The following is a 15,838-nucleotide window of genomic DNA, read 5'->3' as shown; positions in this document are numbered from 1 at the left end:
TTGGGACGCCATTTGTCCCGGTATTCAGGTAAGGAGGCAAGCGGGAGGGAGGTGACGACTCCGTGGGTGCTCCAGGGTTGGAGCACCCATGGGGGAAAATTGCAGCCAAGTTCCCCGCTCCTCACCTCCTTCTCTTCCCCCTCCCACAGCGGGCCGCATCCCCACTCCTCCCACCCTCCAGCGCTTCCCGCCACCTAACAGCTGTTTGACGGTGCTTAGCACTTTCCAGGAGGGCGAGGGAGGAGCGGGGATGCGGCACGCTCAGGGGAGGAAGTGGAGAAGAGGCAGGGCAGGGGCGGAGACTTGGGGCAAGGGGGTGGAATGGGGGTGGAACAAGGGCGGATGCTTGGGTGGGAAGAGGCGGGAGGTGGGCGAGCACCCACCCGGCAGAGGGGAAGTCTGCGCAATAGGGATGAGTGATGGGCAGGAGGGGTGAAGAGGCGAGTGGTGGGCAGGGAGGGTGAAGAGGCAAGCAAGTGAGTGGGTGGGCGGAGGGGGGGAGGAGGCGAGCGGTGGGTGGAGGACTGAGGAAGGACGCAGCAAGCCAGCAGGGGGGCGGGGGATGAGGAAGGGCATGGTGGGAGGGGGGTGAGTGGGAAGGGGGCAGGACCTGGGGCAGAATGGGGGCAATACCCCAATGTATCCCGGTATTTTAGTGTTGTGATCTGGTCACCCTAGGCGCGGCTCCCAGCGCTGGCGCACTGTCTACACTGGAGCTTTACAGCGCTGAAACTTGCTGCGCTCAGGAGGGCGAGAAAGTTGCAGCGCTGTAAATTGCCAGTGTAGACAAGCCCTGAGTACCTTTCCCAGGCCTGTGGAAGAGCTCTGTGTAGCTCAAATTCTTGTCTCTCTCACCACCAGAAATTGGTCTAGTAAACTTACTACCTCACCCACCTTGTCTCTCTAATATCCTGGGACCAACACGGCTACAATAACATTGCGTACAACAGTTAAAAGAACTCCATACTAACTCAGATACTGGCAAATACTGATTGTGTTTTAGTTCCATAAAACAAAGACATTTTTAATGATTAGGGAAAATGGAAATTTCAGCAAGAAATTACATAGCAGTGAAAAATAATAGCATGCATCAATAAAGATGAATGTCCATCTCTAAGATTTTGAGGCCAATGGTAAACACAATACTATGCTCTCATCACCCTTACTGTGACCTTCTGAGAAGTGCTAAACTCAGATTGAGATTTATCACATGCTGAAACTGGGTTCTTTTTCACACTTATTTCCCATTTAATATATGATCTCTTCATTGTCATTTATGTGTAGATTCTTTCTCCCTTGTAAAGATATTTCATTGCTTACAAAACAGCAGAGTGCAGAAGCTAGCTCTGACCTTCCAAAAGATTACTTTGAACAGTGACTAATTTCTCACCTTCTGCAGTCATTAGCACTGACTTCATTTTAATACATAATTCATATTTTGCAAAACGTATTAGCCAGATGACTTAAAAAGGGACTATCCTTTGGCATGTTTAAAAAGTTATCCTGGCAAAGTAAATAAAAGCTTGGACAGTCACTACAGACCCTTCCATTATTGTGGTAGCCAGTTTGCTAATGTATGTTCGCATCATTGCTATAGCAATGTCTCCAGTCAACTTATTTACATTGCTGGTAGTCGAATCAGCTGCTAAAACAGGAGACTGACCTGGCCTGAGGGAGTTACTGCTGAGGATTCACTTTTCATATGCACAGAGCACATCTACAAGGGATACTCAACTTTCCATGAGGGAAAGGTGCCATTTATCTCATTTGTGACCAGACAGTATTTATGTCTTGAATATGAATTATGATTTTGCCATAAAATGTCACATCAGAGAACTGTCTTCTATGTGCTTACGACAAATTATTAACTCAAAATTAGGCAATGTATTTCAAGGACAGGTGAGACTGGACCTCAAATGACCATAAGCTGCAAAGATACATGCTGTATGGTCATATAACTGATATTTCTTTAGTTCATACCTGTGAATGAAATGTCTTTGCCACCTCAATTCTGTGAAGCACCATTTAGATTTAGGAAATCTACTGAGTTAATTCTTGTCAGTTTTCTCAAGTCAATCCACGAATATTGCTTGAGAATTAAGTCCCTGGGTTTGACACTTCTTCACTACTTCTTGCATGAGTTGCCTTTTCACTAACAAAAAGCTCTAATTTCTTCTGCCTCCTAGTGCATCCAATATTACCGGTATTTTTCCAGACAAAGAATCAAAATCCTGTAGTTCTTTTTTTCAGATCACACTGTTGAGAACAATGGAAGCACTATCATTTCTTCCCTTTTTTCTGGTGTTAGAAGACATAAAACAAACAAAAAACTTACCAGTCTTTTATTCAACAGACCTAACCAACAAGAGATGCAAAAGATTGCCAAAGTGATGCTAATTCAAGTGGTGACTGCATTATAAGATATATTTAACTACAATTTTGGTATTCTGTTGCTAGAACATGAAGTGTGTACATGAACTAGTCCAGTAAATTGGCCAATTTGGGTATGCAATCTTGTGGTCTGAGGATTTTTTTCAAAAGCAGTCTGAGTAAAATTTTCAAATGCCACTAAGTGATTCTCAGAAGTGATTCAGGCACTCTGGAGCCTAGGGCTATATCTATACTACACAGTTCGCTTAGACCTGAGCACCCATGTTAGCTAAGTTTATAAAAATTTCCTCTAAGAACATTTTGGAGTGAAAGCAGAGCAAAGTGAAAAACTATTTTTTCTCTGATTATCTGTGTCTTGCTCAGCTGCAAGAAGTCAATTACAGATGCTGTACTATGGACAATACAGTGTATCGTTACACAGTGTTTTGTGACATGTAACTTGGAACACGATTTCATGCTTTTTGAGGGTAAGGGATCTAGCTGAAAAATACTATGATTCTAGTAGCACCTAGGATGCCCAACAAAGATCAAAGCTACTCTTTGTACTAGGGGCTGTACAAACATAGTGAGAGACTGTAGATTTTAGGGGGGATCTGGACTATCTAAATAGCATTATTATCCCCACTTTATAGAGAAGGTGCTGAAGCACAGGGAGATTAAGGAACTGTCTCTTAAACCAAGATCTCCTGATTCCTTGTCCAGTGTTTTAACAAGATCATCTTTCCTCTCAATTAGCCACAGTGTTTCAAAGTTAGAGGCTTGTGTTTCAAGTAACTCTATATTTTGTTAAAATGATGTCTCAGTTATAAAGAGCGATGCAGTTGAGACATCATGGGCTTCACTATATCACAGAGTGAGATCTGAATCAAGTCACAAAGGGCTGCTATGAAGGTAACATACTAACTTTAACATCTCTGCTGTATTCATCAGGAATATGTGAATAATCTGATCACCCCCTCCGTGCTAGCGCGCACACACACAAACACACACAAATATTTCATTACCTACAATTCTCAGTTCAATAGGAATAAGTTCTTAGAGCCCAAGAAACCCCCACATTTCACCCTTGTAATAACATGATCTGTCAAACAGTAAGATCTCATTACCTTAACCATTGATTTGTCTCTGATGCTGGCAAAAAATGAATCTTTTATGAGTCTCAGCACAGATGATAAAAAAAATCTACCTGAGTTTTCAAAGTATTGATCTTTTCAAAAACTCCATGTGCAACAGCCCCATAATCAGAGGGAATGAACACAGACTCCCGCAGGGCAATGGAAATGCTTTCTTGATCTTCTCATTTTTCCTACCAATAGATTTCTCATATACCTGCTTTACACCCACATCATTTTAGGAAAGGGCAGAACATTAAACATTAAAAAGGGCAGAATTTGCCAACAGTTACCACAGAATGGAATCTGAGTCACTGTAGTTCAGAGGTGCAGGGCCGGCTCTAGGCACCAGTGCTCCAAGCATGTGCTTGGGACGGCACTTTACAAGGGGCGGCACTCTGGCTCCATGAGCTGCGGTGGTGGGGGGCACGGGGAAGACCGCAGGAAGTAACCCGGGGGAGGGGGGGGACAGAGGAACCACTCCCCTCCTCTCACCTCCGCTCCACTGCCGCCTGCTCCCCCAAGCGTGCCGCTGCTCCGCTTCTTCTTCCTCCCTCCCAGGCTTTCTGCGCGAATCAGCTGTTTTGCAGCAAGCCTGGGAGGGAAGGGGGAGAAGCGGAGCGGTGGAAGCGCACTTAGGGGAGCAGGTGGAGCGGAGGTGAGCTGCAGCGGTGGGGGGCACAGGGAGGGCCGCAGGAAGTAACCTTGCCGGGGGGAAACAGGGGAACCGCTCCCCCCCCCAGCTCACCTCCGCCTCCTCCCCTGAGTGTGCCGCCACTCTGCTTCTCCCCCCTACCAGGCAAGCCTGGGAGGGAGGGAGAAGTAGGAGGGGAAATGCGGTGCACGCGGGGGAGGCGGGGCCAGGGATTTGGGGAAGGGGTTGGAATGGGGCAGGGAAGGGGTGGCTGGGGGGCCGCGGGAAAATTTGGGGCAGCAAAAAACTTGGAGCCAGCCCTGCAGAGGTGAAAGTAAACCAGTACAGTCCAGTAGGGCATACTGGCAAGAGCCGGTACACAGCCAACTGTACCAACAGGGGGCAGCTTCCCCAGGCCAGTGACTTAAAGGGCCCAGAGCTTCCCACAGTGGCCGGAGGCCCGGGCCCTTTAAATTGCTGCCAGAGCCCCACAGCTGGAGTCCAGGGCTAGTGGCAGCGGCCGGGAGCCCCAGGCCCTTTAAATCGCCACCTGAGCCCCGGGGCTCCCAGCCGCCTCTGCAGCTACCACTACCGTGGGGCTCTGACACTGAGTTAAAGGGCCCAGGACTCCCAGCCGCCGCTACTGCAGCCAGAGCTTCGGGCCCTTTGAATCTCGATTTAAAAGGCCTAGGGATTTAAAGGCCCCACCTCTTCCAATTGAGCCCCCTCGCTCAGGACTCCAGCATACCGGTAAGTCCTTTAAGTTACTTTCACCCCTGTCGTAGTTATTTCTTGTTCTAAGTAGACGGGGACATTGTGGTATCTCAGATTTCACTCCTTGATAACTATTGGCAAATGCTGACTTTTTAATGGTATCCTAATGGCTATGAAACCTGCTTTTTGAGCTGCAGATACTTTAAATAGACTATACAATTTTGGTTAATTACAATCCTTTTGTGTATATCTTGCAAGAAACAATTATAATAAATTTGCATAGTTTACACAGCTTCCTAGGTTGCTCATCTACCGAAGAGATTGTGCATGAGTGGTGCCATGTTTTGTTAATTTAGAAATGGAATTTTAACATAAATCTATATTATGGTTTTAAAGTATTACTTATTGCACTAATCTGACCTTCATCTTTACACCTAATTGAAAGAGATAATTTTTCATCATGTTTTAGTCTGATAGTGCAGCAGTTCTCAAACTTTAGCAACCCAAGGACCCTCATTTTGATTTAAAAATTTTGGGGACCCCTAAGCCCCCTCACTCAGCCCCAGGACCTGCCCCCATTCCACTTCTTCCCCCAAGGCCCCACCCCCCATTCACTGCATCCCCCCTCCCTCCATCGCTTGCTCTCCCCCACTCTCACCCACTTTCACCAGGCTGGGGCAGGGGGTTGGAGTGCAGGAGGGAGTGTGGGGTGCAGGCTCTGGGAGGGAGTTTGGGTGCGGGCTCTGGGCTGGGGGAGGGGGTTGGGGTGTGAGAGGGGGTGAGGGATACGGGCTTCAGCCAGGCGGCATTTACCTTGGGCAGCTCCCGAAAGTGACTGGCACATCTCTCTAGCAGTAGCTCCTAGGCAAGAGGGTCTCTGTGTACTGCCCCTGCCCACAGGCAAAGCTCCCACAGTGCCCAATGGCTGCAGTTCCCGGCCAATGAGAGCTGCAGAGTCAGTGCTCAGAGTGGGGGCAGTGCATGGAGACCCCCTGTCCTCCCAAAGGGGTCGCAGGGACATGCTGGCTGTTTCCAGGAGCAGCGTGGAGCCAGGGCAGTCAGGGAGCCTGCCTTAGCCTTACTGCACCACAGACCAGACTTTTAGCACCTAAAATCTCCCAGTTTGGCTTCAGTAGTCTCCAGGAAATAGAGAGAGTGGGAGGCGTAGATCCGTGGGGCCTGCAGACCCCCTGGAGTACCCTTGGGGACCCCCAGGGCTCCATGGACCCCAGTATGAGAAATGCTGTTAAAGTGTGTCCTAATCGTAATAGGTTTTGAGTGTCAGTTAATGTATACGTGTGTGTGACATTCCTAGAACCAGGGGTAGATTGAGCCTATTCCAAAATATTCAGCTTTTGTTGAACATAAAGATATACAATAAGATCAAACAGGACTGAGTAGTTAGAACTACTCGAAAACTAGTAGTGTGTTAAATAAAATTTTTTAGAGAGACTGCTGAGACATGGTTTATAGATTACACCCGGAAGGCATCAAGGAATGGGTTCCATCAATCTCTCCGGTAATAGAGAGAACTATAGCTGTTTGCCTTTAATGCAGTGAGATCCACATTTGCTAAGCTTCATTGGGCCAGCCATAGGGAACTAGTTGCATACTACTGGAAGGAAACTGGGGCTATAAACTGAACAGACCCCCTGTGAGGTAGGGCAGCATTATTAACTCATTTGAGCAGATGGAGAAACTGAGGCATTTAGATTAGCTGACTTGCCTGGCATCAGAGAGGGAGCCTGCAGCAGAGTCCGAGAATAGAAATTGAATCTTCCTGATTTCCCTGTTTAGTGCCTTAACCACAAGACCATTCTTCCTTCATCCTCTTCTACTAGAACCTTGGACATTCTTTATAAATTACATATATACAGATACAATTTTTCAAAGTGTGCACAGAAAATTCTGCACATAAATGCTATTTCAAAAGACCAATGTTCATGACCATATTTCCCTGTGAAAACATACTTTGGAAGTTTACTTGCTCTGAATTGCAACATGAGAACATTGCTGCTCCAAGTGCATTACTGACCAGTTACTGCAGTAATACAATGCCTCCACATATGCATTAGGGAAGGCAACTACATCAAAGATGCAAGAAATTAGGCTACTCTTCCAAAAAATAAATAATACTTCAGCAGGAACATATCGTTCCAAAGAAGAATTAAATGAAAACAAACAAGAAGACATTCTCTAATATATTATACTGACACAACAGGAAATAGTGCATATATTTCTTAGCAACCTTTTGCTATTCATATTGGGAAAACCTGTCAGCACACGGTGCTATAGCACAGACAAAGCTTTGTACTGTGCTCCCAGCTTTCCAGCTTGGCTACCCATTTTCCCTTTACTTTCTTTTCATGTTCTACAAAAATGTGCCAAGGGCCCTACATTTCTCACTTGTGAGAGGGTTTCCAGCAGCAGCAAACTCTTTGCTTCAAGCAAATGTTGCCATTCCAAACAAGTTGCCAGTGTTCCTAATTGAACTGTCACTGCTCATGCTGTTCACATCATTTTATCCCATCCCTGAAAGCAGCAGGGGCAAATTTTCCTTGAATGATTTAACTATGAGGAGTTCTTCTGCAGAAGAATAGAAAGAAGATAATGATGAGTTGGAAACTATTCAATAAAATTGACTAAAACTTAACTAAAAAACCCCAAAGAATTATTTTCCTTTTGGTGGGCTTGTGTTTGATCTATTTACAGGGGGAAAGCAGAGTAGGGAGAATTGCAGTCCTTTTTAGCTTGTTTGCAATAGTATGTTACTAGGTGAATAATGGGTGCTCCGGCTTCCCTTAATGAGTGAAGCTGTGTTGTCGACCCAGCCTTGTTACCTTTCTCTCTGCTATCAAACATTTATTTCATACTGTTAAGGGGTCAGCAGGAGTCCAAGGTGCTGGTCCGCTTAGCAGCAGTGTCGCCCAGTGGCAAGAGTCCAAGAGGGCCGCTTTAACTAGTGGTAGTATGACCCAGTGGCGAGAGTTCGAGGGCTACTTTTCTTAGCAGCAGTATCACCCCGCGGCGAGAGTCCAAGCAGGCTGCTTTCCCTAGCGGCTGTATTGCACAATGGGAAGTGTGAGGAGGGTAGGGGAACCTGGGCCCACCCCACTCCATTGGGTTCTGACCCAGGGTCCTTCAAAACCAGATTCCATGTTACAGAGTATGTGTCCCCTTGGTTGCTTCCTACTCTTTCCTCTGTCTCTGGCAGCTCCTCTGTAGTAGCAGCGAGTAGTGTCCTTCGGTCCCCATGGCCGACTGGCTTCCCGCGGTGCAGCTTGGATCCTCTGCCCTGGCAGCTCCGCGTCTCAGCGGCTTCTCAGACTGAGCTGCTCCCTTTTGAATGCTTCCTCCAATGGGAGCAGTCCAACAACGGTGAGAGGGCGTAGCCTCTTGGGCCCGAAGGAGTTTATTAACCCTCACCTCCCCAGTGTGGGATTGATACACCCTGTCACACATGCGCTCAGTGGAAAAGATGAGAGTTCACTTTTTTATACCTGTGCTCTTCTCAGATCCAGCTTCAAGCCAAGAAGCTGTCTGGCAGCACTGCATTTTAAAGATGTCGCTTCACCACCAACTTCTCATGCAATAATTTCATATGACTAGAGAGTGCTAACTGACTCAGACCTGGGGGAGAGCAGTTAGACTCAACTCCAGTAAACAAAGGTCAAACATCAGCTGTAGGCATAAATGAAGTCCTATCGGCTCTCACGGCTTGGCTTTGTAACTTGCAATTTTAGAGGCTGTCAAACGGGAGATCAATCATTTCACACTCTAACCAGAATGGACGTTCCAAAATATTTGCATAAACCTCTCTCTGTCATTCACTTCAAGAGTGGAAATTTCTTGACCACCATAATCTAGAGTCATAAAATATGACAGGAAAGAACATCACCATGCCATTTCAAGTTATTTGTCTGTCTCTCCTGTTCTGAATAGAAGATCCAGGATGCTTCCCAACCAGAAGATGATTTTACTGACAATGAGCATTAAGCAAGTAATGACAGAAAAACTACAGCCAGGTAGATAGGGTAACACACATATCAAATTGTTGTGTGTGTGTTAATGGATCCCACATAGCTAGCTGGTGCCTACCATGCCAATATAATATCTCAGCACAGTATCTAGCTAAAGAGTTCCTACATGGATTTAGATAAAACTGTCTTCAAGTTATGAAACAAGGAGAAAATGCGGAACCATACACTGAAATTGTATAATGACAAATTTGGGTGGTGTATAAGAAAGGGCTTCATCACCCAGATTTCTACTATCTTGCTGGAACAATTGCTTAAATAGACCTCCTGCCTTCCACAATAGCGTGGAAAAGTCTGTCAAGACCCACACAGTGGGGGCCTTTGGTGTTTATGAATATAAGTCTAAGATGGACTAGCTACCATTTTCCAGATATATCTGCTGAAAAGCAGATCTTCTTGCTATGGGACAAGGGATAGACTTGGTGAACCTACAAGTCTTTCCATCCAAATGATTCTCTGTATTCCTGACCAGAAGTAGAGTTTTCCATTAGCAGCAAGACAGTTTTTAGTCGGAACAGCTTCAAATCATGTGACAATTATAGCTGTGTGAAATCTCTGAATTTCATCTCAAACTCACTTAGCCTGCATTACACTAGCAAGAGTGAAGGATGTTCACACATCTGCAAAAGCCATGAATTGCCTTCTCCCCTTTCAGGCTTCCTTCTCCCCACAGCTGGCTATTTCTCTCTGAAGACACAGAGCCTCTCCCACCCCCCTTACTTCTTTACCTTAACTAAACTAGCCCTGAAGAAGTAATTAAGAGTATGTTAAAGAAATTTAATTAGTTTATATTTGCATAGCACTTTACAGGGGAATGTACTACATTTAAATGCTATGCATTTTCATGTGGTAGGGAAAGGATTGTGCTCCCTTTAGAGCATGAATGGAGTTAATTGAACTTGAACTTCTCAAACAAGGTACAGTCATGCATTGCATAACTAAGGTATTTGCAGCATTCCCATTAGAGAGAAAGAATCTCTATAGTGTGAGCATTTTCCTCCACCTCTACCAATGCATTTGTTGTTACCAACACATACCTAAGCTCATTGAAGGGCATCACACTATAGAAAATATATGGTAGCATGCCTAATGTTAGGTATGAAAATCTTAGTTTAGGGGTCAGTATGAATTAGGTCCCCAACAAGTACAAAGTGATCCAGCAGTTGCATCATTGTATCTTCATTCCCTTTCTCTCTGGTGAACTGGTTTGTTATTCTAATATAGAACAAATTATACAGCAATATAGTTGGTAATAACAAATATCTTTCCTTAGCAGAAGAGCCAAAAATCCTTCTGTTCACTTTAAAACTGCTTCAGCTAATGAATAGTCTTCACACAGCAGGCCAGATCCTATTCCTTTCTGTGGCTGCTTTGCACTAGTCTACTGGCACAAAACCACCTTCGCTCACTAACTTAAGGTTCCCCAACACAGAGGAATAGTTTGCATTGGGTACCCAGCAGCTGGCTCCAAGATCATAGAGGTTGTAGAGATGACATACCTTTGCCCCATACTCTTCAATCCTGCCCTGAGTGGACATAACCAACATATTCTTAATATCAGCTATGAAACTTTAATATCAAATATTTGCCAGGAATGGTCTCCTCTGAGTTTTGTATTGTGGTAAAAACAGGGAGCTGAGTCTTATGTGTGCTTTCTGTTTCCAACACCAAAAGCTGGAATGTATCAATATTTGTTTCAGTTACTACAGAAATGTACAGCTGCCAAAGAATACTGAAGATGTAAACGAATGTCCATGATGGAGAAACATTTGATAGCAGTATTTGGTCATGATACCGTATGCAAAGGACTTGCCCCACGTTATCAGGCTATTTGTTCATAGGGTGACCAGATGTCCCAATTTTATAGGGACAGTCCCGATTTTTGGGTCTTTTTCTTATATAGGCTCCTATCACCTCGCATCTCAATCCCAATTTTTCACACTTGCTGTTTGGTCACCCTATTTGTACATCACATCTGGCATGTTGTCTTCTACATGACAATATAGAATACTTCAGAAAAAGGTGAAAACCCTTCAAAATGCACCTGGCCAAATGTGCATTATTGTTCTCAAAGGGGAAACTGTGGTTTACCTAATGCATGTGATTTGATTTCTTTTATCTTAACAAGTGTCACTAAGAATCCAATCATGTAAGCCCTCCGTATGTAGAAGTCCCAGTGACTTTCATGGGAGTTCCCTTTATGGAAGGCTTGCAGGACTGGGCATCAAATGCTACTATGGGACATTAAATTATCTAGCTTTTTAGTCTGATTGAATATTTCTTTTATGTATCCAGTATGTGTAGGTTTCACCAACTTTTTGTGGCACATCAGAAAAAAAAAGATCTAAACATGTCACATATTTTCAAGAGAGAATCCCTGCAGGGAGCATGTATTTGCAGTTCCAATACATGAAACTATTCATCTGTCAAGCTCCAGTCACACTAGCGATGGTTAGACTTCAAGGTCACCCCACTCCACCAGGAGTTTCAAGTTTCTTCCAGTGAGTATCCTGGCAACCCTGCCTATCTTTACTTACTTACTGGAGGGATGGAGGGTGTTGGAGGGAACAAGAAGGATGATATTAACAGGATGTCAGGGACTTAAATAAATGGTTCTTTAGGTTGGTGCACAGACACTGCAGGCTATTTTGAGATGCCAGCTTCATTTAGGATGAAATGCCTTTCAGCTGTTCTTCCTCTGCCAAGCATAAGTATTTTAGAGTGAGAAGAAGGAGCACTGCAAGTGTCTTATCCAGCCCAGTCCCCATCAATTAATACCCAGATCAGTGCAGTTTTCTGGCAGGTCCCACCCCACACTCAGCTTTTTTGCTGCACTGACAGAAGAGCAACCCCTTCTCTGTCTCCTTACACCAGGCCCTGGAATAACTGCTGCTACCTTAACACCCCTCCTCCCCACACACACACCTTAATTTTATCTCTGTTTTTCTCTTTGTTCTTTTTTTCTTTCTTTTAATTTTGCCCATTTTTTGTTGCTCCCTTATTTTGTGATCTCTCATCCAAGTTCTCTGCTTACCAAAAAGCAACATGCTACTTGGAGTCAGGGTGTCCATAGGTGGCTTCATTGGGGGTGGAGGATTTGAAGGGGGGCTGCATGTGCTTTTGCTGCTGAACCGATTGCCCACAGGACTAAAGAATGGAGCTTGGGCTAGTGAGCAACATGTGAGCCGCTTCAACAATTGAGTGTATTGGGGTCACTGTGGAATCAGGAGTACGACAGGTGAGGTTCAAGGAGCCACCAATTGCTTTGCCCACAGCTGCTGGCACACATTTAGAGTGATATCTGGAGCATTTCCAGGGTCACGCAGCTTTCTCCACTTCCACAGCTTCTTTCTGCTGCTCTGCACCTTCGCACAATGTTAGAACGCGCCCTCCATAATGAAAATGCTGACCTATCCATGATATTGATCATATTTTAGCCACTTTATAAATAAAAATAACAACTAATACTTTGAACTTCTGGATCTCAAAATGCATTATAGACATTAACTAATTAAAAGCTCACAACAGCCTGGTATAGTAAGGGATATATAAGGGATAATTTACCAACCACTGAAATGCAGCTATCTCTGGGGGTAGAATGCAGGACCGCTTTAACAGCATAACAAGCCATATTTAAGGACAAGAGGTGAAAACAATTGCAGCGGTTTACTTGAAACTGCTGGGGAATTTACAGGCAAAAATGTATCCCATTTAAGCTATAGGCAAAATGTTATCTGACTTGATTAGTCTGGGACACAAGGGGTAAAATCTCTACTCTTAAGAGCACAGCATGTTCAGAACTGAAACACTGAGAAAGATATTGGACCTAAAACATTTTCTACAGAAAAGTATTTCTTGGGTTCAATTTGTCTGCAGGAATATACTCGTTATAGTTACTAAGAAGCCTCCACAGCAACAGAAACAAATCTCCCAAAGCAACAGAATTTTTAATAATTAGTTAAACCAAAACTTAAAAAATTACTTTGGGAGCTGTGTCATTTTCTCTCCCACTTTCTAAATACTTTAACTATCTTTTATTATTCTCTTTTGCTCATTTATAGCTGGGATTTCTGCCAAGCTTGCAGTGAAATAGGACTCTTATGACTAGGGCTGCCTGTTGCTGTATCAGAAAGTTCTGCTGTTGTATACCAGATAGATTAACTTTAAAGAGATGGCGTCGGTCTATTTTGTCAAAATATCCGCATCCAATAACTTCAGTTTTGTACACATGCCAGAGGTGAAGTCATTAATCTGTGCAGAAGGTATCTCTATCAGGAAAACCTTTACTTCTCCTGTTGGCAAGCAGACAATTGACAGCAGATTAGTCAGTCCTGTGCATTATAGCTTTCATCTCGTCTAGTGATCTGATTGTTATTGCCATTTTCCATGTGCTAGGAAATCAAACTTTTATTATGATTAAAAGTTTCTTAAGGGGACAGATTGTGTCACCCTCGATCACGGGACTACTCTCCGAGTAAGATACTAGTAATACTCTGTGAGTGAGGATGACAGAATCCAGCCATTAACTAGGGCCAACCTGTTATATCCTTGGGGCAGCCGGTGTAGGAAGCAATCACTTGAGGCCAGAGAGCAGACAGCTAACCAAAACCTCCATTTTATTTACAGACACAGAGAGCTCACTCAGCCGGTTGAAACCGGCTGAGCTATCCCTTAATAGTCTAACTCAGTTGCCATAGTAACAAAACCCATGACAACCAAATACACAACATATTCCTCCCCCCCTAATAAGAACATCCCCAAAATAAAACACACACTAAACTAGAGAAGGAGGGTAGACTGCCTCCATTCCCGGCTAAACCCTGGGGAAGCCTGGGTCGTAGCATGAGGTGTGTTTCTATAGGAAAGTAAGAAGGTATCCAGACGCTTTTGAATGGAGTGTTGTCCCTTTGCTGATTTCAAAGCGTTTTTCATTGTCTGCACAAATCTTTCAGCTAATCCGTTGGTGGACGGATGATATGGTGCTGACGTGATGTGGTGTATCCCATTTGCCTTCATAAAATTTTGAAACTCCTGAGAGACGAACTGCGGTCCGTTGTCGCTCACAAGTTGTTCTGGCAGACCAAAACGACTAAAGAGTCCTCGTAGTTTTTGAATAGTACTCTCTGCAGTAGTGGACTGCATTATAGAGACTTCTGGCCATTTAGAATGGGCATCTACTGCCACCAAGAACATGCTTCCTTCAAGGGGGCCAGCAAAGTCAACGTGAATACGTTGCCACGGGTTTTCAGGCCAGTCCCATGGGTGTAGGGGTGCCAACTGGGGTGCATTTCTTACACCCTGACATGACATACAAGCTTTTGCCTTCTCTTCAATAGCACTGTCCAATCTAGGCCACCAAAAATAGCTTCGTGCAATTTCCTTCATGCGCACTATTCCACAGTGACCGGAATGTAGCTGTTCTAACATTTGTGATCTCAGGGGTGGTGGAATAATGACACGCCTCCCCCACAACAAACAACCAGATTGGACCGATAACTCCGTCCGCCTGGACATGTAGGGAACAAGGTCGGGTGAGACTGGAGAGGTTTGTCGAGATTTTCCATGCATCACCAGGTCCATAACTTGGGATAATACTGGGTCAACGCGGGTTGCCTTCTTTATCTGAGTAGCAGTGATGGGTGTATTCTCTACCTGTTCAAAGTAGAAGATTTCCTTTTGGGCACTATCTTGATGTTTGACCAGTAAAGGCAACCTTGAGAGGCCATCTGCATTGCCGTGCAGAGTGGATTTCCGATATTTGATTTCATATGTGTGTGCAGAAAGTATCAATGCCCAACGTTGCATACGACTAGCAGCTAATGGGGGAATGCCTGTGTAGGGTCCAAAAATTGATGTCAGAGGTCGATGGTCTGTAAGAAGAGTAAACTTTCGCCCAAACAGGTACTGATGAAACTTCCTAATTCCAAAAACAATTCCTAATGCCTCACGTTCGATTTGGGCGTAGTTAGTTTCTGCTTTGCTTAGAGTGCGTGAAGCAAAAGCAATAGGTCTTTCTTCTCCCGAAGGCATAATGTGTGACACGACCGCTCCCACTCCATAAGGGGAAGCATCGCAGGCCAATTGCAGGGGTAAGGATGGATCAAAGTGCGTTAGAACTTCAGAATTTAACAATGCATCCTTAGCTTTGTTAAATGCAACATCACAGGCTTCAGTCCACTTCCAGGCCTTGTTCTGCCCAAGGAGCTCATGAAGTGGTTTTAGCAGTGTGGCTAACTGTGAGATGAACTTTCCATAATAGTTCAGTAGTCCTAGAAATGAGCGCAGCTGGCTTACATTTCGAGGTGGGGGAGCCTCCACAATAGCTTTAACTTTTGCAGGGGCCTTATGAAGACCTGCAGAATCGATGATGTGTCCCAAATATTCAACAGAGGGCTTGAAGAATTCACACTTGTCTTTGCGAACTCGTAGGCCATACTCTTCCAGTCTTTGTAGGGTAGCCTCTAAATTCTTTAAGTGATCCTCTTCATTTCTTCCAGTGACCAGGATATCATCCAGATAGCACTGAACTCCTGACAAGCCACACAAGATCTGGTCCATAGCCCTCTGGAACAGGGCGGGAGCCGATGTGATTCCGAAGGGTAGGCGACAGTATCGATAAAGCCCCTTATGAGTCACAATAGTCAACAGCTCTTGGGACTTTTCATCGACGTGCATCTGTAAATATGCTTGACTCAGATCAATCTTACTGAACTTTTGTCCCCCAGCCAGGCCTGCAAAGAGGTCATCGATGCGGGGAAGCGGGTATTGCTCTGCACACAACACTGGGTTGACAGTGACTTTAAAATCACCGCAAATCCGGAGAGAGCCATCTTTCTTCACTATTGGAACGATAGGAGTGGCCCATGAGCTATGGGTAACTGGTATTAGGACTCCATTGGTGACCAGGCGCTCCAGGTCTGCTTCAACATTTGGCCTGATGGCATATGGCA

This window comes from Mauremys mutica, chromosome 1, assembly GCF_020497125.1.
Source record: "Mauremys mutica isolate MM-2020 ecotype Southern chromosome 1, ASM2049712v1, whole genome shotgun sequence".
NCBI lineage: Eukaryota > Metazoa > Chordata > Testudines > Geoemydidae > Mauremys > Mauremys mutica.
This window is presented reverse-complemented; position numbering follows the sequence as displayed.